The sequence below is a fragment of the Lepisosteus oculatus genome, unplaced genomic scaffold, assembly GCF_040954835.1.
Source record: "Lepisosteus oculatus isolate fLepOcu1 unplaced genomic scaffold, fLepOcu1.hap2 HAP2_SCAFFOLD_40, whole genome shotgun sequence".
In the NCBI taxonomy this organism is placed as follows: Eukaryota; Metazoa; Chordata; class Actinopteri; order Semionotiformes; family Lepisosteidae; genus Lepisosteus; species Lepisosteus oculatus.
Window position 1 is genome coordinate 1,219,011 of NW_027167934.1, and position 27,032 is coordinate 1,246,042.

General features: G+C 42.4%; 7 non-coding genes across 7 annotated transcripts; 2 read left to right on the forward strand and 5 right to left on the reverse strand.

Annotated features, from left to right (window-relative positions):
- The first annotated feature begins 5,728 nt into the window (after nucleotides 1–5,728).
- On the forward strand, nucleotides 5,729–5,870 carry LOC138228259 (U4 spliceosomal RNA). Its single transcript, XR_011185345.1, has one exon. It is a non-coding gene; the product is annotated as a U4 spliceosomal RNA (small nuclear RNA).
- A 6,433-nt stretch (nucleotides 5,871–12,303) lies between these two features.
- Nucleotides 12,304–12,377, reverse strand: trnan-guu (transfer RNA asparagine (anticodon GUU)). The gene has a single exon. It is a non-coding gene; the product is annotated as a tRNA-Asn (tRNA).
- A 1,126-nt stretch (nucleotides 12,378–13,503) lies between these two features.
- trnar-ucg (transfer RNA arginine (anticodon UCG)) lies at nucleotides 13,504–13,576 on the forward strand. Its single transcript has one exon. It is a non-coding gene; the product is annotated as a tRNA-Arg (tRNA).
- Nucleotides 13,577–15,122: 1,546 nt separating this feature from the next.
- Nucleotides 15,123–15,204, reverse strand: trnas-uga (transfer RNA serine (anticodon UGA)). The gene has a single exon. It is a non-coding gene; the product is annotated as a tRNA-Ser (tRNA).
- Nucleotides 15,205–19,748: 4,544 nt separating this feature from the next.
- On the reverse strand, nucleotides 19,749–19,822 carry trnai-aau (transfer RNA isoleucine (anticodon AAU)). The gene has a single exon. It is a non-coding gene; the product is annotated as a tRNA-Ile (tRNA).
- Nucleotides 19,823–20,384: 562 nt separating this feature from the next.
- trnag-gcc (transfer RNA glycine (anticodon GCC)) lies at nucleotides 20,385–20,455 on the reverse strand. Its single transcript has one exon. It is a non-coding gene; the product is annotated as a tRNA-Gly (tRNA).
- A 4,596-nt stretch (nucleotides 20,456–25,051) lies between these two features.
- Nucleotides 25,052–25,193, reverse strand: LOC138228277 (U4 spliceosomal RNA). The gene has a single exon (XR_011185363.1). It is a non-coding gene; the product is annotated as a U4 spliceosomal RNA (small nuclear RNA).
- Between the last annotated feature and the right edge of the window lie 1,839 nt (nucleotides 25,194–27,032).

Genomic DNA, 27,032 nt, shown 5'->3' on the forward strand with positions numbered 1-27,032 from the left:
ACGTCTGGAATGCGTGACCTTTACACGGGGGAGAAGCAACGCCGCATCCCTTTTCTAAAGAACATTCACATTCAGAAATAAGTCAAGAAATTTGCCATTACTTTTGCTGTCAGCCTGCCCATGTTGCCAAAGAAAGATTCACTCGGCGTCAACATGACAGAACAGCGATCACTTGAAAACACTGTTCCACACTCCGTAAGCAAGAACTTCAGTGTTTGCAGTCACCCGATATGCCGATAGTCAAAGGAGCACAAAACACGAAACGTCAAAAGACAAGATGAGTTGATGGAAAGAGCGTTGAATTGATGAGCACAAAAGTTCAGCTCGTACAATAGGCAACGAAGGTCCCGGCGTCATCATCGCACTTGAAAGGACTGCCTTGCAGACTAAGGGCAGTGGGAGGTTGCTGTTTTGAGATGGAGGCATTGGGATGGTGGGCCGAGATCTATTCTTCTTAAGGAATTCTTCATCGTGAAAGATCGGTCCACAGATCATCCAAAGAACTTACAAATTTTTTTGACTCAGGGAATCACGTCTTGAAAATACGGCTTGGACGCGTAACGGCATTCTATCCAACTATCCAACTGCAGGACTTGAGGGTTTTTTGTGCTTTGTTCTGTTTTCGTTGACATCGCATTCGTAAGAGCGTCAAAAAAAGGCAATTCCAGCATCTAACACGAATAAAAGGGCTATTGAAACTGCAGGGCTGCTCCGTTATTGTTACTTCCTTCTTTCTGTCTAACAAAGTTCCCTTTTCCTGACCGGACGGGGAGACTATCATTCCAACTTGAAGCCAGCCTTAAGTTCTCCGAGGCGCATTTGTCTGCTAGCATGCATTTTGTGAAATTTTTTTTTGTTGTTGTTAAACCGAAAGCGACTTTGAAAAAGGGTTCCGCCGCCGCCCGGCACTCTATGTTAGACTGTATCAAGAAGGCAGCGCGTGCTGCAGCCGTGGCCGAGTGGTTAGGGCGATGGATTAGAAAGCCGTCGGGGTCTCCCCGCGAAGCTTCAAGTCCTGCCGCCTACGGTGTCGTCGTGTGTCTGCGCAACAAAGGAAAAGCACCCGTTTCGCTTTTCCCGCGACTTTTAAAACACGAATGATCTGGATTTCTAAATGAATGGCTCTTAAAATGTGATCTGATCTTCATCTGACGCATAATAATAAATAAAGACAGTCTTGTTTAACAAACAACACACAACATTTTACATTGTCAATTCAGTTCAAATCAATGTATTTCTATATAGCGCCTTTCACAACAAGGTTGTCCCAAGGCACTTAACAATGCAAGTTGTTAAGAGCCTTGTGTCTAATATGCCGCCTAGGTTACGTGCTGTCTCTTTGAGGCAAATGTTTAAATCCTCTGAGTTAAGTGCTGAAGTTATAGTAGTCCTATCAGTATTGTTGCCTCCGATCAACAGATCCTCAGTTTTCTCAGAGTTGAGTAACAAAAAGTTTTCACACATCCAAGTCTTTCCTTCATTAATGCATTTAACTAAAGTGATAATAGAAGAGTTGTCGTTTGGTGTAAACAAAATGTTTATTTGAGTGTCATCAGCATATGAATGGAAGTTCATATTATTTTTTCGTATTATCCTACCTAGCAGCAGCATGTAGAGAGAGAGAGCAATATTGGTCCCGGCACTGATCCGTCTGGTACCCCAAATTGAACTGGTGACGTTGATGAAGCAGTACAATTATTAGATATTTGAACATAATGAAAACGATGAGTAAAATGTGAAGTAAACCACTGAAGGACGGTTCCAGATAAGCCAACCTCAAACTCAAGCCTGTGTAACAAAACAGAGAGGTCAACCGTGTCAAAGGCAGCTCTAAGATCTAGAAGCACAAGCACTGTTGCATTCCCTGCATCAGTAGCTAAGAGAATATCATTTACGACTCTCGTTAATGCAGTTTCAGAAACCAGACTGAAATTTCTCAATTATATTATTTGAATCCAGATACGATTGACGTTGGGCAACAACTATTCTCTCAAGACTTTTAGATTGAAATGGGACCTTTGAGACAGGCCTGTAGTTGTTAAGAACTTGTGGATCCAAATTTGACTTCTTAAGGAGCGGTCTAACAACTGCTACCTTAAATTGATCAGGTACAACGCCTGACGCAAGCGATGCATTCATCATACTAATTATAGGTCCTGCCAGTCCTTCGAGGGAATCTTTGACTAGCTGAGTGGGGATGGGATCTAGCGAACAGGTGGTTGACTTTGTCTTACGTCTGTGTTCATGAGTCCACCATAAGAAGAAATCTGAACAGGAGTGGTGATCATCCGAGGTCACCACGGAGGAAACCACTGATCTCCCCAACAAAAAAACCACCACTGCCCCTCTCAAGTTTGCTAAAGACCACATGGATGTTCCACAGCAACTCCTGGAACAATGTTCTGTGGACAGACGTGACAAAAGTTGAACTTGTTGGTAAATGTGCACAGCGTTATGTTTGGAGATAACAAAACACTGCATACCAACTCCAAAACCTCATCCCACCTGGGAAGCATGGCGGAGGCTGTAGGGCTTGCAATCATCGAGGGACCGATGAATTCCAAGATGTATCAGGAAATTCTACAGCAGAATTTCAGGGTGTCTGCCTGTGATCTAAAACTCGAAAGACGCTGGGTCATGCAGCATGACAAAAACAAAGGAGTACATCAACAACAGAGTGGCTGAAACAGAAGAAATTCCGTATTTTGGGATGGCCAAGTAAGAGTCCTGACCCCAATCCCATTGAAGTGCTGTGGCATGATCTGAAGCAGGCCGTTCAGCGCAAGACATCCCAAAAATATACATGAACTGAAAGTTTTGCATAGAGGAATAGGCCAAAATACCTCCTAACCGCTGCTCAGGTCTGACCAGCCGCTACAGAAAGTGGGGGTTGAGGTTTTTGTCAATAAAGGAGGTTCCACTAGCTCCTTAATATAAGGGTTCACGTACTTTTTCCATCAATGACCTTGATTGTTTAAAACATTTGTTAAAACAGCAATGTCAAATGTTGGGCGTGTGTTGTTTGTTAAATCAGACTCTCTTTATTGATTATTATGACTAAGATAAAGATAAGATCACATGTTAGGAGCCATTCATGCAGAAATCCACATCATTCCGAAGGGCTGTTTACAAAAGTTTTTCTCCCAACTGTATGTGAGAGAAAAGCAGAGACGCTCACTGAGTAAGGTGGGGTTGCAGCTTCGCAAATTGCAAGGACATTTGTACTCTCAAAAGGGGACAGGAGCAACCCAGATGGGACTCGAACCCACAATCCCTGGCTTAGAGTGCCAGTGCCTTAGCCATTAGGCCACTGCACCACACTGGGTGAGGTTGATCACGCTGATGAAGAGCCAGTTTTTTTTTCCTTTGCTTTTTCAAAGGGATCCCCAAAAATAAGGGAAGTTAGGCAGCAGAAGGTTTACTGTGACCTGAGAAGGACCGGCATCCAATCACGGTGGTACACACACACACGCTCTCGCTCATCTGAGCTACACGGCTACCAAGATGATCTCAGGTGCGCCGAGCTGGTACGGAACATATTGAACTGATCGACGGCGAATTGTCTCTCAGACAGGCTTTTCACCTCTGAGCTCCCTGACTGACAGTGATCAGCTAGGTAGTGAAACAGTCAGCTGCTTCTAAGCCTTAAACAGCTGCATCTCGGCGCTTCCAAGGAGAGATGATTTGAAAGCCGAACATCGCCCATTGGGAACACCTTACTATCACTAGTTTAAGAGACTCTTAAGGTCTTGCAGAGGTGCCTGTCTAATAGCATGCGCTTTTCAAGCTATAGGTGTTTAGGCTGAGGCAGAATGCCTGTTAACAAAATGTTTTTCTAAAGGGGCCTCGCACTCTTTTCCAAGCAATGGTCACCATCCCCACCGAGTGTCACAATGTAGTCATGTCCTAGGACGTCACCTGTTAGTCTCCATTTGTCTGCCACCAACACTTTCGGTTACGGGGTCACAACCGCACCCCGGAGAGCAGAGGAGCCGTTGGCGTTCTGGTGGCGCAGATTGGGCTGAAGGTGGGGCGCTTGAATCTCGCTGTTGGAGGCCGTCTGAAACTGACCCAAGCCTTTCCCTTGAATTAAATGTAAATAAGAAATGAACACCAGATGCACATGGAATCAATCACGTGTTTCCTTTGAGCCGTTTCAAAGACTGCTCCAGAGTTTACCTTGCACAGATGCGCAAAGATTAATGATGGGGGTGCATGCTTCCAGGCGCCTTACAACTGTAGGGACTGATTAGAGACAATTCGTAGCGTGTGTTCGTTTCCATATACGCCCCGTGTTGCAATGGTAGGATGAAGTCAAATACGGCTTGGACGTGTAACGGCATTCTATCCAACTGCAGGGCTTGAGGGTTTTTTTGTGCTTTGTTCTGTTTTCGTTGACATCGCATTCGTAAGAGCGTCAAAAATAGGCAATTCCAGCATCTAACACGAATAAAAGGGCTATTGAAACTGCAGGGCTGCGCAGCTTCTAAAATCCTTGCACACAATTCTCCGTTATTGTTACTTCCTTCTTTCTGTCTAACAAAGTTCCCTTTTCCTAACCGGACGGGGAGACTTTATCATTCCAACTTGAAGCCAGCCTTAAGTCCTCTGAGGCGCATTTGTCTGCTAGCATGATTTTGTGAAAGTTCAAATTCGGACAAACACAATCTGTGGCGTTTAGCGTGACATAGTCTTGCAGGCATCGTGCTGTCTCACTGCAATACTATACCGCTGGAGGAAACAGTCCATCTGGCCATGAAACTCATTTGAACGTCTAGCTACAGCAACTAACAATATCATGATTTATTCAGGATGTGTGGAATCAGAACGTCCCGGAGACAGCTTCCGAAATCGTGATCATTCTCTGGTGGTGTCCTGCTGGGATCCTGTGGGCGTGTGTTGGTGGTATAGTGGTGAGCATGCAAAAGCCACTGCATTGGCCAGGAATCGAACCCGAGCCTCTTACTTGGCAGGCAAGAATTCTTCCACTGAACCACCAATGCTCAATACCTGTACCTTCAAAAAAGACGCTTTTTTGGTGCTCTGTTCAAAAAGCGTCGACATCTGTTTCCAGCTGCAAAATGCCATCCGCGGACGCTGAAGAATTTATTTATTTAGACACTGCTCAGAATCCCCTGTAAGATTCTCCCTCAGTTCCTTTGAGCAGTGTTTTACCTCTTTCAAAAGGCTTCACTTTCCAAGTCACATTCCAAGGCTCATCGAACCCGGGCTGTTTCCTCCAGCGGTATAGTATTGCAGTGAGACAGCACGATGCCTGCAAGACTATGTCACTCTAAACGCCACAGATTGTGTTTGTCCGTTCGTGTCAGTCGTCGTGCAACCACGGGAAGTGGGACACAAACATGCTGCAATGCTTTCAGGACGTTAGGATTTGTTTATGCGACATCCGAGAAGAGTACTTGTGGCTTGAATGTGAACTGTACGTGCCCGCCCCCTTTCCTCTGTAGTGCATGAGTTCCTCCCGGCATGCCCTTCGTCATTGTTCTGTCATCTTGTATTTAAAGGGTTGTATTCCTGCTGCTGAAAATAAGCAACGGTTTTCTCACAACGGCCTTTGTTTCCGACGTTGCCCTTGTCTGTCATGAAATTCTTCAAAACCTCAAGCTAGAAGAAGAAGACGACAAATATGAAGCGTTACAGCAACGACATGCCATGAGACGATTGATAACGATTTCCGTAGGATCCCCGCGGTTTCCTGGCAACCGTCAGCTTTGCGCAGTGGCAGTATCGTAGCCTGTGAGGTTTAGCCGAGGCGCGATTATTACTAGTTGAAAACTTTTCCCAATACCCCCCTTCCGCCGGTTTGCAATACAATCGGCGAAAGCAATTTTTGACAGTCTCGTCAGAGACTGAGCAAGGTGTTTAAAGACAGATTTTGTCATGGTGACATCATGATAGAAAGAAACGAGCTTGTTACGTTTCAACAGAAACGCTCTTTAGCTCTTTCAGCGTTATGCAGAGAACAGCGTCTGTCGAGATCACTTTTGAGTCAGCGCGAAACGCCGTGTGCTGTCAGTTTGATTTCATATTGCTCGTAGCGGCCCCCGGCTTTTGTCTGTCAAACGTTAGGTTGCGCTTCTTCATGCTGCATCGTCGGCATGAGTGGAGCTTTATAAACGTCTGTACTTACTGCGCCCCATAAGAAATCGTTTGTCCCCGTTCAAAAGAGATTGTGCGATGTCCTGCAGCATACCTTTGACAGTTTGAAAAGAGGAATTTATTCTGCTTCCTGTGCGTGCAGTAGTTACAAAGTTGAACGCCTTTACACGATCTGCTGCAGTTTTCAGTGGGCGGGCTTTGTCAAATGGCTTGGAAAAACGCACTGTGTTTCGGCTCGGGAAACATCATGAGCAGTGTCCTGCATGTTTTCTGTGTATAGCTGTCTTTTAACGCATACAGAATTCATTCGAAATCATTGATTTCTCCAATTAACAAGGGTCCCTTAAAGGATGAGTCAAAGTAACGTCTAATCGGATTAGTTTCCTTAGAGCTGGTTCAGAGTTTGCTCAAGAGTTTACCTTTCACAGATGCGCAAAGAAGAATGTTGGGGGTGCACGCTTCAAAGCGCCTTACAGCTGTAGGGAGTGATTCGAGACGATTCATGGCGTGTGCTCGTTCCCATATACCGTACGCCCCGGGGTGCAGTGCTAGGATGACATACAATACCGCTTGGGCACGTAACGGCGTTATATGCAAGTGCGGGACGTGAGGGTTTTCGTTTGTTCGTTTTGTTTTGCTCTGCTTTGCTTTGTTTCGTGGTCAAGAGGCGTAAGGTAAGTCGTAATCCAGGGAGAACACTGGTGGCAAACAGTCCGAGGTGAGAGGCGAGGTCCAAAGTCGAAAAGGCAGAAGGGGAGTCCAATATCCAGAATAAACGAGGTAATGGAAAAACGCCAGGTAGAGCTCTCAAGGAGTAGACTCAATACCGAGCAGCGGGAAGCAGGTAAAGATGGTAAAAATAGCACTGCGTACCGCACGGTGGAGTGTGTGCAGGTGGGTTAACTCGTGCGGCGGCGTTTGTTAATAATCACCCACTGCTGGTGCTGATTAGATCGCTTATGAGTTGGTCTTAACTGCCTGGCGGTCATGACAAGCTCCTCTTTAAGCTGTGGTTTAGTTTTGCATTCATGTGTTTCTAGAGCAGTTATTTATAGGGGTGGGTGGGTCTTTCACAGAGGCTCAGGACAAATCCCCCACATGAAATTTTACTGTGTGCGTTCAGACAGTCACAGGTCAAGAGCCAGGCAGGAGGACAGTGGACAGAAGAGCCAACGAACTAAAAATAAAAGAACGAATATGAAAAAGCCACCATCTTTTTCTTTTTGACATTTTCCGACTTTCATGCAAGCCAGGACAAAGTTGCTCGTACAGATGCAGCCATTCAAAGTAAGCGGTACAGACACGTACCGCAGGTAAGATGACACGCGATACCGGGGTGCGTGATTGGTTGACCGACAGGGGCACTCGTGGTCCGTTGGTCTGTCGTAGAAAGACTTACTGTAAACGTCTTTACTGTGCCCGTTGTAGATATTGAATTTTACCACTGAAGGGAAATCTTAGTAGCTGAGCATAAAAAGAATAGGAGCATACTGTAACGCGTGTGAAGGCCATAAACGATATTAATTTTGGAACGTAAACATACAGTATATAGCTGGTCTTGGTACTTTAAAGAAAAAAATACACACCAGTATTCCATTTCTCCCTAAACATTGTAAGCTTCGAAGTCTTTAACTAACGTGATACCGGAGTCAACAAGCATACTTTTAGAATTTGATTAAAAGGGAATATAATATGGAATCGCGTATCTAAAGAATTTAATAACGGTATGATTATATCCGTGTACTGCGGCAGAGCTATGTAGGGCTGTTTCGCCTGCCTGATCATGCGAGCTGTCTTGTAGCCTACTGGTCTAGGTGCGTGACTACCAACTGGCAGGTTGTGTGTTCGAATCCAGCTGCTGCTGGACTTTTCATTTTTATTTATTTATTTTTTAATCGCGTAACATAAACATATTACCGTATGCAAACTGTACTGTATACAGTATGTATATGTATATTTAATGTCTTAACTGTGCCCGTTTAATTGAATTAAAAAAAAATATTTAACACGAACATTAAGCTGTTTACATCTTCCGCCTGAGAACAGTCACCCGTTGCTACCCAACGCAGAATGGTGATTGGCTGACCCCTCTGATTGGAGAAAAAAGACGTGCTGGTGTGCTATACCAGGAAGAGGATTTCTTTCTATTCAAAACGTGTATTTTAAAAGTTTAAGAAGTAAAAACCTTACAGCGTACACAGATTTCTAAACTGATCAGGATCGTTATATTTGTCTTATGCATAATAATGTTCACCGCTCTGTCCAGCAAATTAATAATAAACTTTATTTTATATAGCTTTTTAAACGAATAAGTAATTAGATTGCTCATAAACCTAATCACTTGCTTTTTCTTTTTATTTAGGCTCAGATTTCAACTATAGATCGTATTATTAATAACCATAATAACAACCAACCAACAAAAACAACCATATAAACATAATACCAACCAAAAACATAGATAACAACCACAATACAAAATCAAATAATCAAACCATTTTACACTCGCAAAGTCCTCCAATTATCATAATCCCGCCCCTTATGCAAAACCAAACCTTCCTCCCATCCCAGTTTATCCTGTTTATCATAAACAAAATCCACCTCAATTTTCAACATAAAACATTACACAAAATCAATACCTCAACACTCCATACTCAACAACGATAATTCACAAACAGCCAGAACATGTAACTACACATTCCCAAACATACCTACTTTCCATAGCCCCGCCCCTTATGCAAAACCAACATCCCTCCCCTGTTCTCTCTTTCCCCTGGCGGTTGTAATTGTTTTTATTTTCAAATAAATTTTAGCAAAGTCATGTATTTTAAAAATCTTAAGATTTTTCTATTTATGTCTTTATTTAGTGGTTTCATTAGTGACAAAGGCTAAACTTTCTTGGAAAAATGTCTTTTATGTAAACCATGTTTGCTATTAATTCATTCAGGGCTAAAATATGTTCATTGTCTTCTAATGAAAGAAGGGTTCCTTTCGCCGTAGTCGGGAGCCTAGCCTTTAACTAGTAAGTACTGTATTTACTGGGTTTTTGAGGGGGTGTCTTTCGCTGGAAATCTCGCCTCTTACTTTGAAAATACCCGTGAAACCGGTTCAATTCGTCACAGCCAGCACTCCTGCAGAGAGTTGGGTTGTACAGTACTTGCAGTGTATACAGTACACGCGTTATGCTCTTCGTTAATGTCTGTGAAGTTTTATTTAATCTCTGAGCCATACTGATTCTTCTGGAAGCACACCAGTATTCCACTTTCTCCCTAAACATTTTTAGGATCAGAGTCTTACATGTGGTTATTTCGAAAACGTTTGTACGTGCTCCTTCTTACCATGTTACTGTTTACCGTTACTGACCATATTAAGTTTAAGTGCCTGTGGGCACTTTTCCTGTCCGTGGGGGGTGGACCGTCTTTCATTAGAAGGTTAGTCTGTTCTACTCTGAGAATGTAGAGGGGGTGGGAAGTGCCCGCGGTCATTTAATTAGTATTAAAATCTTAGTTATCTTTCTAGTTCACAGGTTTGCATGCATAATTTAATTTTGAAAGCCACTGAGACATCAGGTACTACTGTTGTATTTATGAAAAAGAAACAAAACAAAAAACATACTAACAACTGTGCCATCCTACTCCTTAGTTAATACATTTTATTATTCATAAACAGTTAACATTGTTAGCAAAATATTTTGAATTATATTTAACCCTATTTTTTCTTTAGTTTTGTATTTAACTTATTATATGATAGTCAGACTTAATGTATATTAATGTATATTTGAACAATGAAAATATATTTTTACAAGATTTTACATTAAGCACTTAAAATTAATATGGTTAATAATAGTAAACTGTAACATGCTGTAACAAGATCGGTTAAACTTCGAAGAAAATCCTTTCAGAGAAAATGTTTCAGGTGTGAAGAACAAACCTGTTCCCACACACCCTGCCCCCACTACCATTAGAATATACACAAACATTTTAGCGTTTCATTCTGAGCAGAAGACCCTCACACCTGAAGAGTGCTGGCTGTGACGAATTAAACCGGTTTTACAGGTTTCAATCACAGACCATGTGACATGGGACTCAGTAAACTAACACACAGCGCCACTGGATTTGATAATACCTAACCAAAATCCGCAATATGGAAACAGAACCTGTGTAATTGTTGATAGATGATGTACTCGTAACATTTTTTCAAGACGAACTACAACATTTAAAAAATGACTTGTATGTACTTGATATCTCTAATCAATCCACGGGTCCCAGCACAAAACGAAACTAAAACGCATACCGTTTCGCGCTTCTTATTAGTTGCTCAAAAGTAATTTGACCGTATGAAATGCATAATATAAACCTAGAAACATATACGTGAGCAGTACTTAAGCACTGTAGTATCGGTGTTAAGACATACCTCTCAAATACTGTAAATCAAGTTAAAAATATCTCAAGACCGATTCTGGTCGTAATGAAACCATGTTTCGTGTATGTTTTCTTTTTCATCTTGAAATAACTCATTTCTAAATACCTTTTTCACTGTTAACATCTTGTAGCAACTTTGCGACAAAATATACACTCTGACAGTTCATCCTGCTACCAACATTAAATAAAACAAATCTTAAGATTTCTATATTTATGTCTTTATTTAGTGGTTTCATTCGAAGCTTACAATGTTTAGGGAGAAATGGAATACTGGTGTGTATTTTTTTCTTTAAAGTACCGAGACCAGCCATATACTGTATGTTTATGTTAAGATTTCCCTTCAGTGGTAAAATTAGATATGAATATTCAATACTTAAACGGGCACAGTTAAGACATTAAATATACATATACATATTGTATACAGTACAGTTTGCATACGGTAATATGTTTATGTTACGCGATTAAAAAATAAATAAATAAAACTGGAAGGTCCAGCAGCAGCTGGATTTGAACACACAACCTGCCAGTTGGTAGTCACGCACCCAGACCAGGAGGCTACAAGACAGCTCGCATGATCAGGCAGGCGAAACAGCCCTACACAGTTCTGCCGCAGTACACGGATATAATCATACCGTTATTAAATTCTTGAGATACGCGATTCCATATTATATTCCCTTTTAATCAAATTCTAAAAGTATGCTTGTTGACGTATCCGGTATCACGTTAGTTAAAGACTTCGAAGCTTACAATGTTTAGGGAGAAATGGAATACCGGTGTGTATTTTTCCTTGTGATATTTTAAGCTCTAGTTGAATGATAGGTGTCGCATTTTAAATCATTCTCGTAGTAGAAATTATGAAACGCCCTGTTAAAAGCAAGGAAGTTTTTATGCCCCGTTGAAGTAAAACAAAATGCCTGACAAAGTATGGCTTGGACAGATTCCAAGTGCTTGTACAAATGTGCTAAAGAAATTATACTTTGAGTATACAGCTTGTCCAAAGTCATCCATTATTAATACTATTAGTAATATCTTCAGTAAAGGCTTTGATGCATAAATATTTCTGATAAAGGTAGGTTGTGTACTTTTGTCCAACTGAGCAATCTTGCTTTCATAAAATATACCAACATTTGAATGACTGATGATTAACATGCTGTGATACACAGTTCAAAATTAAAGGCTCGAATGCTGTACATGAGAGGTTAAGCTCCCCCTGGCGGTTTTACAAGGCGACGCCGGATAGCTAGTCACGTGACACACGTGATACCGCGTGATACCCCGGTGGGCGTGTCGCGGTATGCCGTGAAATACCTCACCCATTTTGAATGGCTACATCTGTAGCTACTTGTGGATTCAAATACTTTATCGAGTGCTTTGATGAGTTTTTGCAATTTGATTGTCGTCCTGTCAGCCTGTTTCTGTTTTTTTTTTCAATCTAGTGATGGAAAGTAAGAGGGAAATGATGGAGCAATCCATAACCGCTCCGGAAAAATGGCAGAAAGAAATGGCCCGTCACTAAGGACATTTGTGAAGCAGAGGAGTGACATCACCACAAAGTGACTTATTCTGCTGATCGTTTTGGTGAATAATGATTGAGGCGCGTTAAGAGAAAGGTAGCTGCGTCAGCATGCTTAGGCTGCAAAGGATCAAACAAAGGTTTACTCCATGCTGAAAAGAGAAGAAAAGAAGCACAACGTTTCGACTGTGGAGCCTTCTGCGCCATCTTCTTTAGCGGTGATGATGTTTACATTGGAAAAACTGAGACATGCGTCCCTGGGTGGGCTTGAACCACCAACCTTTCGGTTAACAGCCGAACGCGCTAACCGATTGCGCCACAGAGACTGACGGCCGCTTGTGCTCCCTACATTTGCAGGTTTATGGTCAAAGAAAACAATCACTTGCGCTTCTTGCAGCCGGCAATCTTTTTCCACTGACAACCAAGAAATGGATTTCATCTTTCACAAGCTGTATGGATTTCTTCAAAAACAAGTTATTCCAGAAAGGAAATGAATTCTTGCATTAAACTGAACCAAGCTGTACATGTTTGTCTGAAATGAGACATTCGGCACAACAAGACACGGAGAGAGGCACCACTGGTATTCAGACCCACGATCGCCTGCTTACTAGGCGGGCACTTTAAGCCACTAGGGAGCACCGCACTTTTACAGACACTTGGACACATCTGCGTTCGGTGTGCACTTAACATGCTCTCTGAGCCCGTTGCCTCCGTCCCATTTAATAGCAGAACTGACGCCAAGAGAAATGATGAGAAATGGCATTTATCGGGCACTTTTCATGTCCAAGCTGTGCATTCTTTGGCAACACCATTTTTTCTTTTGTTTAATTTCTATACTTATTGATAGAATAAAAACGATATGTCATGTACTGTAAGGGAAATGTCTCTTTTTTTTAATGGGGAAAGCTAGCACCAGCAAATGTTGTGTTTAGAAGAAGTGATTTAACATGACACGTGACCTAATTTACCGGAGCAAAAGCTCACCCAGCAAGCCCTGCTTTACTTCTACAGGAGAGAAGTACTGTAGAGTCTGCAAGATGTTCAGCTGGGTAGCTACGTCAGCATGCCTCGGCTGCAAAGGAACAAGCAATGGGTTTATTGCATGCTGAAAAGAGAAGAACGGAAACAGCGTTTCGACTGTGAGGTCTTCTCACACCTGTAAAAGGCTCCATGGTTTTCTTTCTTCTCTTTTCAACATGGAATACACCTATTGTCTGCAAGATGTGACAATTTCATGGTGTTTTGGAAGAAAACCTTTTTTCTTTGAATTCAAAATCAATCGGAATTTCAGCACGACACATCAACACTTTTTCTGTTTTAAGGAGATGATATTTTAAACCTGATAAAAATAGTAGGAAACACAAGTTTCTTGCTGTGAAAATTTAGATGGGGAAGTGTACTACTAGTAGCAGTGTAGAGCTCTCTGTGGTGGAGTGCAAGCGCATGTTCTATGGGCCAGTGGCGTAATGGATAACGCGTCTGACTTCGGATCAGAAGATTGTAGGTTCGAGTCCTGCCTGGCTCGTGAGGCTTTTAAACCTCTCAGGTTCCTCGGTAACAGGTTGCCGTCATGTATATGAACTATAGAAAAGCATTTGCCACAACCCGTAAATTAGCACGCAAGTGCGGGCTAGTGAACACAGAACTGTATGGAGATCATCTCCAGCTCCGAGCTCAATTGCAATGAAAAAACATGCAGAGCAGCTGAATTTGTGCTCGGTAGGGTGGGGAGGACTCAGCATTGCTATTGTTCTAATTGGCATGAACTGCAGGGGATCTGAATCAGAACATGTCAGTTAGTTCGATCATTGCGTCAATATGTAGGGCACGTTAATACAGAATTATTACTTTGTCTGTCTCGTCTTTGTATATAGCTGAATGTCCCTGACAATTTCATGTTAGTTTTTAAGAACGACATTGGTGCTAATATATACATATATAGCATATAAGGAACACGTAAAAGTTTAGTCCATGCTAAAAAGATAAGAAAACCGCCACAACGTTTCATCTTGGAATAAATCTTTACTTGTTGTTTTGCAGCCTACCCATTCTGACCTAACTCCTCCCTTGAAATTCCCTAACAGATAAGGGTACGTAACGGCTCATGCGATGCTCAGTTGCAATTTGTCCCAAAACAAACAAGAACAGCAGCTGAGGGTTTGAGTTTGAACATGCACTGTATTAAAGCAGCTTTTATTTCCATTGATAAATGCTAGATATTCCTACAGAGATTCTCCAGGTGAGTACGCGATTCCTGTTTCTGTTTCTATTTCTGTTTCATATATAAATATATACAGTATATATATATGTTACATGTGTCTCTGCAATAGTACAAATGTGTTATACACTATCAGGGGCTGCTTTTTTGTGCACCTCATCTACAACAAGGGTTTTTTTTCATTTATGTTTGTGGACCTTCACTATTTGAGGAAGTGAGTTAGATAAGAAAGTTACAGGTATGGTGAGCAATGACTGACAAAGGCACGTACTGCGTATTCCTTACAGAAGTGTAAGCAATTTGTTCTAAAAAACACCGGCTAAAGTCCAACATCGTTAGCAATCTTATTACTTAAACAGAATTAACATCAATAAACTGTAAGGTGCTGGTACATGCGAGTAGATTTGATCTTCTATTAAACAAAAATGCAATTACAGCTCTAAAAAGGTCAACCTAGACTTCTGTAACAGATCTGTTCAGGTCATCGCTGTTCCTCTGACCTTGTGAGTCTTTGGAATTTTAAAAGTGTATTTTGCTTGCCTTTCATGTGGTCTGTGTACAAGTCACTGTGGCGTATGCGGTCCTACACAGCCTTGCTATAGACGTGACGAGCCTCCGCTATGTTGCAATGGAGAACAGGTTCAGTACGGAGCTGCCGAGAAAATTCAGCTGGAAAGCTCGTTGCAGAAAAGCATCGGTATCTGTGTCCAGCGGCAAAGCGTCCTTCGTGGGTGCTGAAGAATCGATTTCACAGGCTGCGGGTCCAGGCGATTTAGAGTGTTAAAGGTCCCAGCGAAAACGAAACGGCGCTGGTCCTTTTACACGCACGCACGCAACCAAATGCAAAGGACGCTGTAGTCGGCAGGATTTGAACCTGCGCGGGGAGACCCCAACAGATTTCAAGTCCGTCACCTTAACCACTCGGCCACGACTACAGCGAGCGCCGTGGCCGCTGCCTTCTTGCTACAATCGAACAGGGAGTGCGAGGCGGCGGCGGCAGCGGAGGCAACTTTTTTCAAGTTCGCTCTCCGTTTAAGAAACCTTTTACGCCATACGTGCAAGCACACACACACACACCTCAGAGGACTTAAGGGTGGCTTCAAGTTGGAATGATAAAGTCTCCCCGTTCGGACATGAAAACAGAACGTTCTTAGACAGAAAGCAATCAACAACGGAGACATGTGGACGACGATTTTAGTCACTGCACTTTGAATAGCATTTTTGCTCCAGTTACAGGAGATGCACCAATGGCCCTTGACCTACGCTCTTACCAATGCCTTGAACATTCAAACAAAACAGCCCTCAAGTCCTGCGGTTTAATATAACGCTGTTACGTGTCGAGGCAGTATTTGACTCTGTCCTACCGTTGAGACACGGGGCGTATATGGAAACGAACACATGCTACGGATCGTCTCTAATCGGTCCCTACAGTTGGAAGGCTCCTTGAAGCGTGCACCCCCATCATTCATCTTTGCGCATCTGTGAAAGGTAGACTCTTGAGCAATGTTTGAGCCAGCTCTAAGGCAACTAGTGCTATTGGATAGAGACCTCTGGAAGATCCTAAGAGTCTCTTAACACCACTTCCAGCAGCAAGCTTAATTGTTCGCTGGAGGTCTCCCACCCAGGTACTGACCAGGCAAAGAATCACCACTACATTGAATGAGGAAGTTAATCCTGAAATCCAATTACATATCTCAAGGTAAGACAAATCCATAAGAACATGTCTTAGTATTACTTCGTTTATCCTATTCCATAATGTCATTATATATAATACCATACAACAGTACGATCCTTACTAACTGCATGCGTTAAAATTGCACATCAGCACATAGCAGGGGGCACATAGCCGCGATGTATTATCAATGTTAAATTTCAACCATAATATCGACAACATTAATAAACGCATACGTTGAGAAAATATCGAACCCAGCATATTTTCCGGTTATATACCACAATGCATTGCTAGTATTCGTTGGTCACCATTTTGGACACGTTTTTCAAACGTAGAAGTATATCCGCAAATATCTCAGCAATCCTCTTTTGACGAGTAAGTATGAACAATAATAATACTATCTGAATACACACAGATCTTTCTTAATATTATTTTGATTAAAATAGTACGTGAATAAGCAAAAAATGGTACATAAAAATAGTGTGAATGGGGAAGATGGCACAAAATCGTTTTGCCATTTCTCTATTCTTATTCTATGTTGTACTTTCAAACTTTAGGTACTCTTTAATTAGGACAGACTTTATTGCTCAACTGCTATGATGCAAGCCAAATTTTATACATTTATTTCAGCTTTGAGCTTTCAGCTTTGTCCAACCTTGAACTCACCGGCCGTGGTTAACACGTGTTGGATTTTAACGGGCTCTGTGTGTTCGATGTACATAAGCCACTGAATGCTGGGTGTAGAAAATCGTTTTTGCTGGTGGTGGTAATTGTCATGGGGTAGCAACGCTATCGTCTCTTCCTGTAAAAACATAAGTCTGAACATGGCCATGCAGACACTAGCGATGGTCACAAACTGAAAGGGGTCGATGCACACAACGCAGGCGGCCCCTGACTCAGTCACGCGTGTCTGTCTGGTCATATTCATGACCTTGTCCCAAAACCTGACACAGCCTTCTCTTAGAATTGCCACATCCAACTGGCAGTAACGTTTCAACTCTCTCTGTAAGTTAAACACACTTCCCTTGCATTCTTCATACCAAACCAAAAACTCGGCTTTCTCCCTCTGCAGCATGTAGTTAACGCCGTAAAGTTCTGGCGGCGGCATCGGGCTGACATAATTTTGGTTTTCTGAAGTGTTCATCAAGTGTGGAAAATGACCCTTACCCCCGGGGAACCCCATGGCGGCCGACAGTTTGCTTAATTTCATAGGTAGAAAGTTTAAAGAATCGATAAATCTGATGTTCAGAGCTTTTACGGTCATACACATTATCTTACCACCCTGATTAATTAGTTCAACGTCCATCTTTTCATCTTACAACTGTCTGATTACTAGGTAATTGTCATATCCCTTGCCATTGTGCGATATGAATGTATGGTTTTTGAAACGTCTATCGATAAATTTACACACAAAATCCTTTAGACAAGTTTCACCATAAAATTCCCAGCTTCGTTTATTGTTAATATGAAGGGCATGGATGTAATTTGGTATGTGTGTCCCCGTTTCTTGCATGCATTCAAAGTCGAAAAAAATGTACTTGTTTGAAATTTTGGGGTTGTCCAAAGGCAGTATGTAGCACAAATGTGTGTCAGGGGTGTCGATCACGTTGTTACAATGCGAGCACAGTTTCTCTTTACATTTGTGACTAGAGAGGTTATAAACCTCACATTTCTCACAAAAGACCCTGCGCTCACACTTACTAACACCCGTCGCTGCATTCCGAAAGTGTCTCGCCAAACATTGAGAGCTACGACAAAAGACCTTACAGGCCGGACAATTCTGAATTTCTGCATCAATTTCGCAACACTGGGGATCTAAACAGGTTTTACAAGTTTTAACACAGGCGTGTGCGTTCTTGTGGCTATACGCCGCATGGTAGTTAGTGCAAAAATATGCCGCCCCCACAAAAGCTTTAAAATTTAAAACCCCATAAAAATGCTCTTCATGCAGTAGAACAAAAAGTATTTTAGAATTAGGTGGTGTGGGCCCCGTTGTAAAATATTTCCAATCACCCTGGTCATGGTACAAAATTTTAATGACCACCTTTAAATGTTTTTCAAAAGCAGTAATGTCTGACAAACTAATTTTCTGATTCTCTGAAAAACCCAACTCTTTGTGCATTCGTTTAGCGCCCTGTAACATTTCCCCATTGGTACAACCTTCATTCAACAAACCGTACACACTCCCAGTGAAACACAGATTACCGCCCGTGTAATGTAAGTCGATAAGGTGCGCTTTTTTCTGAGCAATTACCCAGAACGGATTTAAATCTTCGACGGGCACCCCCCTGCATATTCCTAACTATCGTCACCACTAATCGGAGGCTGTCATCGGTGAGAATTTCTGTGTGGCTCTGTAAGAGGTCTGAGATGTGGCTTAAAAAATCAGCAGCATTTAATTCTCCGGGTTGTCTCCTGCGTGAGAACAAGGGTTTGTTAAAACCACCCGCAGTCAAACGCAGCTGTACAAAATCATTCGCCCCGATGTTTGGAGAAAGTTCATCCAATATTCTCTGGACTGCACCATGCACATGTTTAGTCATTTATCCCGGTGGGTCTTCGCCAGTGCACCATGAAATAGCATTATCAGGTAACGAAATCCAGAGGTTAGATCAGCATCTTCTTTAGAAAAAAACGTCTAAGAGTCTAGCGGCGTAAACCTGGATCAGTTTTGGAAACACTGAATGTACACTTGCTAAAGCGGCTCTTAGATTCTCTAAACCCCGCTTTTTATCCACCTCATTAGTGCCCACCTTTGATACTAACTGTGCAATATACCGCACTGAGTCTCCCACATCACCAAACACCAAGTCTTTAGGCGTGTTATTATTTCTCTCCGAAGGCTTGACACGTTTGGTTTTGATCAGCGTCTTAACAGCCGTCTCCGATGCAGTCACCACCTTAGGGTCCGACGTTTCCACCACACTTTTTTCACCGCTCGTCGATACAGCTGCTGTGTGAATAACGCCAATGCTCCATATCTCAAAATCAGAAAACTACACTGTGATAAAAATAAAAGACTTTTCAACACAACAATCAATTAAATCTAAATGGTCAAAATCAGAAAACTATGATAACTATGATAAAAACGCCACATATGTGGCACATCCTTACACAAAGGGCTGCGGGTGAATGGAAAAAGTTACCCGGACATGTTGTTACACCGGTTTCCTTTAAGACTGTGGTGGTGCTACTGGGTTAAGCGGCATGGTTAACGGCATACAGACCCCTGGCACAGACCACTTGTGCCAGGGGTCTGTATGCCATTCCCAAAATCCACCTGCTGGATTTTGGGAACTTCAGGACGAGTGGGAATTTTCTCCTATCTGTCAATTCTGTTTTGTTTTGGAGACTCTTGGCTGCCTATGTTGTACAGTGCAGCGTGAAGGAAACATTTTCCAAAACTGTGTCAACTCAAAATTTGTAAGAAAACCTCTCTAGCTGCTTTAACTCTCTTCATTTTTGTCATTTAATGTGACACTCGATGTATAACTGGAGCCTCACATATGCAAATGGTGAGGCTCCAGTTCGACACCACTTTACAGTATCTGACAAAAGCATGGCAGATTGTGCCATGACCGGCAGATAACTTCTGCTTATTTTTACCATATTAAACATTGGAAATCCAACCACTTGCATTTGTGACACTTGATTTTGGCTCCACCTAAGACACTCTTAAATCTTCAAACACTTTTCTCTTCTCCCGCAACACTCTTGTCTGTCGGCACTATGTGGCAGCGTTGCATGACAACCCATCTCACCACGGAAAGGAACCTAACAGCTTTGGTAAGAGAGGAGAAAAGGACCTGGCCCGTACGGGGCTCGAACCCGTGACCTTGGCGTTATTAGCACCACGCTCTAACCAGCTGAGCTAACCGGCCTCACGACAGTAATCCTCTCTGTGCTGCAAAAAATCGATCTCAGGGAATTTCTTTTGCCCTCCTTTGAATAGAAAGCCGTGTAATTCAGTGTACGGGCTTTCTCGTGCATTTTCATGGTTCTTGTAACCCAAATCCTACACTGGCCTGAATTGCCCCCCCATTTCACAGCATTTTTCAGCTGATTTAAAATGTACCTAAAGGAGAAGCATTATTGAAGACCATCAATTACCAAAAGCTTTTGTCAAAGGTTTTGGTGGTCATTTTTAATGACCACAGAGCGCTGTGATCTCGGTTTTACATCTCATCCAAAAGACAGCGCCCTCTTACAACACAGCATCTCCGTCACTATACTGGGGCATTGGGACCCGCACAGACCTCAGGGTGAGCGCCCCCCCCCCGCCGGCACCATTAACACCGCTTCCAGCTGAAAGCTTTGTTTTTTCCTGTAGCTCACCCTCATCCGGGTACTGACCTGGCTCACACCTGCTTAGCTTCAGTGGGTTTTTTGAGTTGCGAGTTGCAAGGGGATGCAAGTGATGGAGCCGCTTGCTGCAAAAGCCACTGCATTGGCCGGGAATCGAACCCGAGCCTCCCGCATGGCAGGCGAGAATTCTACCACTGAACCACCAATGCTTAGTGCCTGGGACTTCAAAAAAGACGCTTTTTTGGTGCTCTGTGCAAAACGCGTCGACATCTGCTTCCAGCTGCAAAATGCCATTCACGGACGCTGAAGAATTTATTTCCAAGGCAGCGGGTACAAGCGATTGGGTGTTTTAAAACCACCAGAAACAGCAAAGAGGCGCGCTTCTTTGCTTGCGCCGGAACACACCAACTGGAGGCGGACAACGTAGTCGGCAGGATTCGAGCTTGCGCGGGGAGACCCCAACGGATTTCTAGTCCATCGCCTTAACCACTCGGCCACGACTACAGCAAGCCCCGCTGCCGCTGCGTTCTTGCTACAATCTTACCTGGATCGCGAGGCGCCGGCGGAAGCCTATTTCAAAGTCGTTCTCCGTTTCAAAAAAACATTTCCACAATACAAGCCTTGCAGACAGACACGCCTCAGAGGACTTAAGGGTGGCTTCATGTCGGAATGATAAAGTCTCCCCGTCCGGACATGAAAATGCCACTTTGTTACACACAAAAAAAGAATCAACAACAGAGAAATGCCCACAAGCATTTGAAAGCCGCACCACGTCGCACTTGAAATAGCTCTTACATTAGTGGTAGATGCAGGAATCGCCTTTTTATTTACGCTCTTACCAACGCGATGGAAAGCAAAACAAAGCAAAGCAGAGCAAAACAAAACGAACAAACGAAAACCCTCACGTCCCGCACTCGCATATAACGCCGTTACGTGCCCAAGCGGTATTGTACGTCATCGTAGCACTGCACCCCGGGGCGTACGGTATAAGGGAACGAGCACACGCCATGAATCGCCTCGAATCACTCCCTACAGCTGTAAGGCGCCTTGAAGCGTGCACCCCCAACGTTCTTCTTTGCGCATCTGTGAAAGGTAAACTCTTGCGCAAACTCTGAACCAGCTCTAAGAAAACTAATCCGATTAGACGTTACTTTGACTCATCCTTTAAGGGACCCTTGTTAATTGGAGAAATCAATGATTTCGAATGAATTCTGTATGCGTTAAAAGACAGCTATACACAGAAAACATGCAGGACACTGCTCATGATGTTTCCCGAGCCGAAACACAGTGCGTTTTTCCAAGCCATTTGACAAAGCCCGCCCACTGAAAACTGCAGCAGATCGTGTAAAGGCGTTCAACTTTGTAACTACTGCACGCACAGGAAGCAGAATCAATTCCTCTTTTCAAACTGTCAAAGGTTTGCTGCAGGACATCGCACAATCTCTTTTGAACGGGGACAAACGATTTCTTATGGGGCGCAGTAAGTACAGACGTTTATAAAGCTCCACTCATGCCGACGATGCAGCATGAAGAAGCGCAACCTAACGTTTGACAGACAAAAGCCGGGCGCCGCTACGAGCAATATGAAATCAAACTGACAGCACACGACGTTTCGCGCTGACTCAAAAGTGATCTCGACAGACGCTGTTCTCTGCATAACGCTGAAAGAGCTAAAGAGCGTTTCTGTTGAGACGTAACCCAGTGGGCAAAAGACGTATAATATACGTCTATTAAACGCATACCTTAGACGTCTAAATGTGGTCTACAATTCGTCTAGAATGAAATTCTAATGTACGTCTAAAGTTATACGTCTATGTTTAGACGTTCATTATACATAAATGGTTGGAGTTCTATTATACGGATAAATTTAGAGGACTATTATACATATATGGTTGGAGTTCCGGATAACTTTAGAGGTCTATTATACGGATAACTTTAGAGGACTATTATACGTATATGGTTAGAGGTCTATTATACGTATAACTTTAGAGGTCTATTATACGTATATGGTTAGAGGTCTATTATACGTATAACTTTAGAGGTCTATTATACGTATATGGTTAGAGGTCTATTATACGGATAACTTTAGAGGTCTATTATACGTATATGGTTAGAGGTCTATTATACGCATAACTTTAGAGGTCTATTATACGTATATGGTTAGAGGTCTTTTATACGGATAATTTTAGAGGTCTATTATACGTATATGGGTAGAGGTCTATTATACATCAAAGATAGATTTTATAGGTGTAGAAACAAGTAAACCAAGCCAATGATTAGGTTTAGAAATTTATTCTGAAAATACACATTCACACCTGAAACATATGTATTTCAAATTATACATTGTATACAATCAATCAACAATCAACATATGGGCAATAATCATAAAAAACACAACTAGTCTTAAACTTCACCTACAAATTCTGGTAACATGGCAATATACAGTATAGTAATGACAAACACAAAACTAATTACATTAACACACTAACTCAAAACCACATTTTGATTCAAATATACATTTTAAAATGTACAACTTCTATATTTCCAAGAAAAAAAAATATTACAATGGAAGTTAAGACGATTTTTGTCCACTATTTGCAAACCCTGTCTAATTGTCCTGTTAGAACCAAAAACCTATTATTTTCAGAGTCCAGATCTCCTGGCCCCCTGCCTTGCATATGCATTCTTCAAGTAACACATTGTGTGCTCCTTTATTTCTTTTTCTGTTGATGTAGGGTGGGACTTCAGCACCGCAGCTAGGAGAAAATTATATAATATTACTTCCCAAATAAATGATGATTAATATCTTCTTTAGTATAATCTAAAAAATGAACGGTTTACTAAGCTCAAAGCTGAAATCAATGTATAAAATTTGGCTTGCATCATAGCAGTTGAGCAATAAAGTCTATCCTAATTAAAGAGTACCCAAAGTTTGAAAGTACAACATAGAATAAGAATAAGAGAAATGGCAAAACGATTTTGTGTCATCTTCCCCATTCACACTATTTTATGTGCCATTTTTTTGCTTATTCACATACTATTTTAATCAAAATAATATTAAGAAAGATCTGTATGTATTCAGATAGTATTATTATTGTTCATACTTACTCGTCAAAAGAGGATTGCTGAGATATTTGCGGATATACTTCTACGTTTGAAAAACGTGTCCAAAATGGTGACCAACGAATACTAGCAATGCATTGTGGTATATAACCGGAAAATATGCTGGGTTCGATATTTTCTCAACGTATGCGTTTATTAATGTTGTCGATATTATGGTTGAAATTTAACATTGATAATACATCGCGGCTATGTGCCCCCTGCTATGAGCTGATGTGCAATTTTAACGCATGCAGTTAGTAAGGATCGGTCACTGTTGTATGGTATTATATATAATTACATTATGGAATAGGATGGGGACAGGCCTGGCATCACGGGGGGAGGGGGGAATGTCGCCCCTTCAGTTTTGGGCAAAAAGTTTTACCTAACTTAATTTGCGCCCTAAAAAAATAGTTGTACTTTGTCAATGGTCAGACAACACTAAATGACACGAACAGTCACTCAGTCTGTTTGATGGGCAGGAGGGCTATCCGTCCAGGAACTGCACATATTATTGAGTGTCAACATTACGATCCTGTTTGCTCAGGTGGACCGATTCCTTGCAGTAGTTCCTTGCAGTAACGATTTAATACTTAAAATTGTTATATAACTAGGACTAGTTATAGCAGTCTGTGCTTTCTGTTGGTTTTACAACATTTTTTTCTTAACGATTCAGAACGTCCATGTAGCTGCAAAAATGAACGCTTATGGTACTTTTTGCTCCAGGCAATACAAACCGTGAGAGTGACGAAAAATGTGAAACTGAACTTCATCGCAAACACCAGATTGCTAGTCGTTATCTTCTATCATGAAGCACTAATCAATGGCATAGCTGCGAGATTTCATTTGGGTAGCTGCACCGAACAGCTCCGTTTCAACCGAAATATCACTCCCCCCTCAGAATTTCAGACGCCCCCCTACAGATTTTTCCTCGGGCACCGCACACTGATGGGGGACGGGGTGTCCAGGAAATGGTATCAACTTTTGTCAAGAAAATAAAAATAGAAACTCTATAGGCACTCAAACATTTTACTGTTTTTTTTCAGGCAGGTGGCAAGACCCCTCAGCAAAACCCTTGTATGCTAAGCTGTGGGCATTGATTCGTCGAATATACGTATATTTACGGCGAAATTACGGCTATACGTATATATACGTCGCCTCGACGTATAATCAACGTCGAATTGCAACCGTAAAATCGACGACATGAATAAACGCATATATAACGTCGAAAACACATCTAACACAGTGCCTGAGGCTTTTTACTGTATGTATCGTGTGTGCCGCAACTAGGAGTATACGGCACTCTGCACAGTGTACGAAGTAAATTATTTTTGCAGTAATTAATTTATTATATTTACTATATTTATTATACACATGTAAATTAATTGCTGCGAAAATAATTTACTTCGTACACTGTGCAGAGTGCCGTATACTCCTAGTTGCGGCACACACGATACATACAGTAAAAAGCCTCATGCACTGTGTTAGATGTGTTTTCGACGTTATATATGCGTTTGTTAATGTCGTCAATTTTACGGTTGCAATTCGACGTTGATTATACGTCGAGGCGACGTATATATACGTATAGCCGTAATTTCGCCGTAAATATACGTATATTCGACGAATCAATGCCCACTGGGAACAAGCTCGCTTCTTTCTACCATGATGTCACCATGACCAAATCTGTCTTTAAACACCTTGCTCAGTCTCTAACGAGACTGTCAAAAATAGCTTTCGCTGATTGTATTGCAAACCGGCGGAAGCGGGGTATTGGGAAAAGTTTTCAACTAGCAATAATCCCGCCTCGGCTAAACCTCACAGGCTACGATACTGCCACTGCGCAAAGCTGACGGTTGCCAGGCAACCGCGGGGATCCTATGGAAATCGTTATCAATCGTCTCATGGCATGTCGTTGCTGTAACGCTTCATATTTGTCGTCTTCTTCTAGCTTGAGGTTTTGAAGAATTTCATGACAGACAAGGGCTCCGTTGGGAACAAAGAAACCCGTTGATTCTTTTCAGCAGCAGAAATACAACCCTTTAAATACAAGATGACAGAACAATGACGAAGGGCATGCCGGGAGGAACTCATGCACTACAGAGGAAAGGGGGTGGGCACGTACAGTTCACATTCAAGCCACAAGTACTCTTCTCGGATGTTGCACAAACAAATCCTAACGTCTTGAAAGCATTGAGGCATGTTTGTGTCCCACTTCCCGTGGCTGCAGGATGACTGACACGAACGGACAAACACAATCTGTGGCGTTTAGCGTGACATAGTCTTGCAGGCATCGTGCTGTCTCACTGCAATACTATACCGCTGGAGGAAACAGTCCATCTGGCCATGAAACTCATTTGAACGTCTAGCTACAGCAACTAACAATATCATGATTTATTCAGGATGTGTGGAATCAGCACGTCCCGGAGACAGCTTCCGAAATCTTGAGCATTCTCTGGTGGTAGGGGCGTTCAAGATGGCGCTCAGGTGGGAGGTAAAGTTTAGTGGTTGAGGATTTTTTTTGAGTTTTTCATGACCTGAATGTTAATTTTTGCTTTTTTTGACTACAGAAAAATAAGGACTTAACACTACTTGTTTAAACTTCAGTTATAATTGAAAGAAAAAAAAACTATTTTTTTTAGGTTTAAGAATTTCGATATGAGTAACACTGGGAAAAGAAAAGAGAGTGCTGGGTCTTCGAAGGAGAACTCTAAGATACCTCAATCGTATATGTATAGCACTACAAGAAAATTGATGGCAACTAAAGGGAAAAGTGAAGCAGCTGGAGGGGACGTGGAAAGAGTGCTGGAGATGCGCTCGTACGCGAGCGCTCGCAGCCCAAGTGAGACTCAGCTGCCAGAGGAAGAGCCGGAGTCCCTGCCCAGCACACCTGTGAAAACCCCGGCAGCCAAGAGAGGAAGGGGCAACCTGACGCTGGAGGAGCTCCAGACCAACATCTTCAACATGATGGCACAGAGCATGGGTGAGCTGAAGGAAATGACTTGATCTAATACAGTCGCAATCGAAAGTCTTAAAAAGTCCATGGACTGTGTGTTTAAAGAGGTTGAAGACTTAAAGAGTGAAGTAAAAGTTCTTAAACAAGTAAATACCAAACAAGAAAAGCATATTAAAGAACTTGAATTGAAAGTGAACGATGTAGATAGATACCGTCGATGATGGAATTTAAAATTATTTGGAGTTAAAGAGGAACGTGATAAGGACCTTGTTGCAACAGTGAAGGGTATCTGTAAAAGGACCCTGCCGGACCAGGAGGACGTAATATCGGCCATTGACTTTGTTCACAAGCTCGGGAGAGCGAACATGTCTGGGCAAGTGCTCCCCAGATCGATTATAATACAGTTCACCAAGAGGACGGCGAGGGACATGCTGTGGCAAGCGGCGAGGGGGAATGAGTATTTGAATGGGAACAAACTGAGGTTTGCAGAGGACCTGTCTGCTGCGGACAGGAGTACCAGGAACCAGCTGTGGCCCCAGGTTGAAGCTGCCAGAAGAGAGGGGAGGAGAGCCTACTTTGTGGGAGCGAGGGCCTTTGTGGACGGGAAGGAGATTTGCTCCCAGTGACTGCTCAGTTAATGATTATGTTTGGTTTTATTTGTTATACCAGTATATACTAGTGTTTCTTTAGTGTTAGTTTGGAATGGTGTAGTTAAGTGTTAAGGACTGTTATAG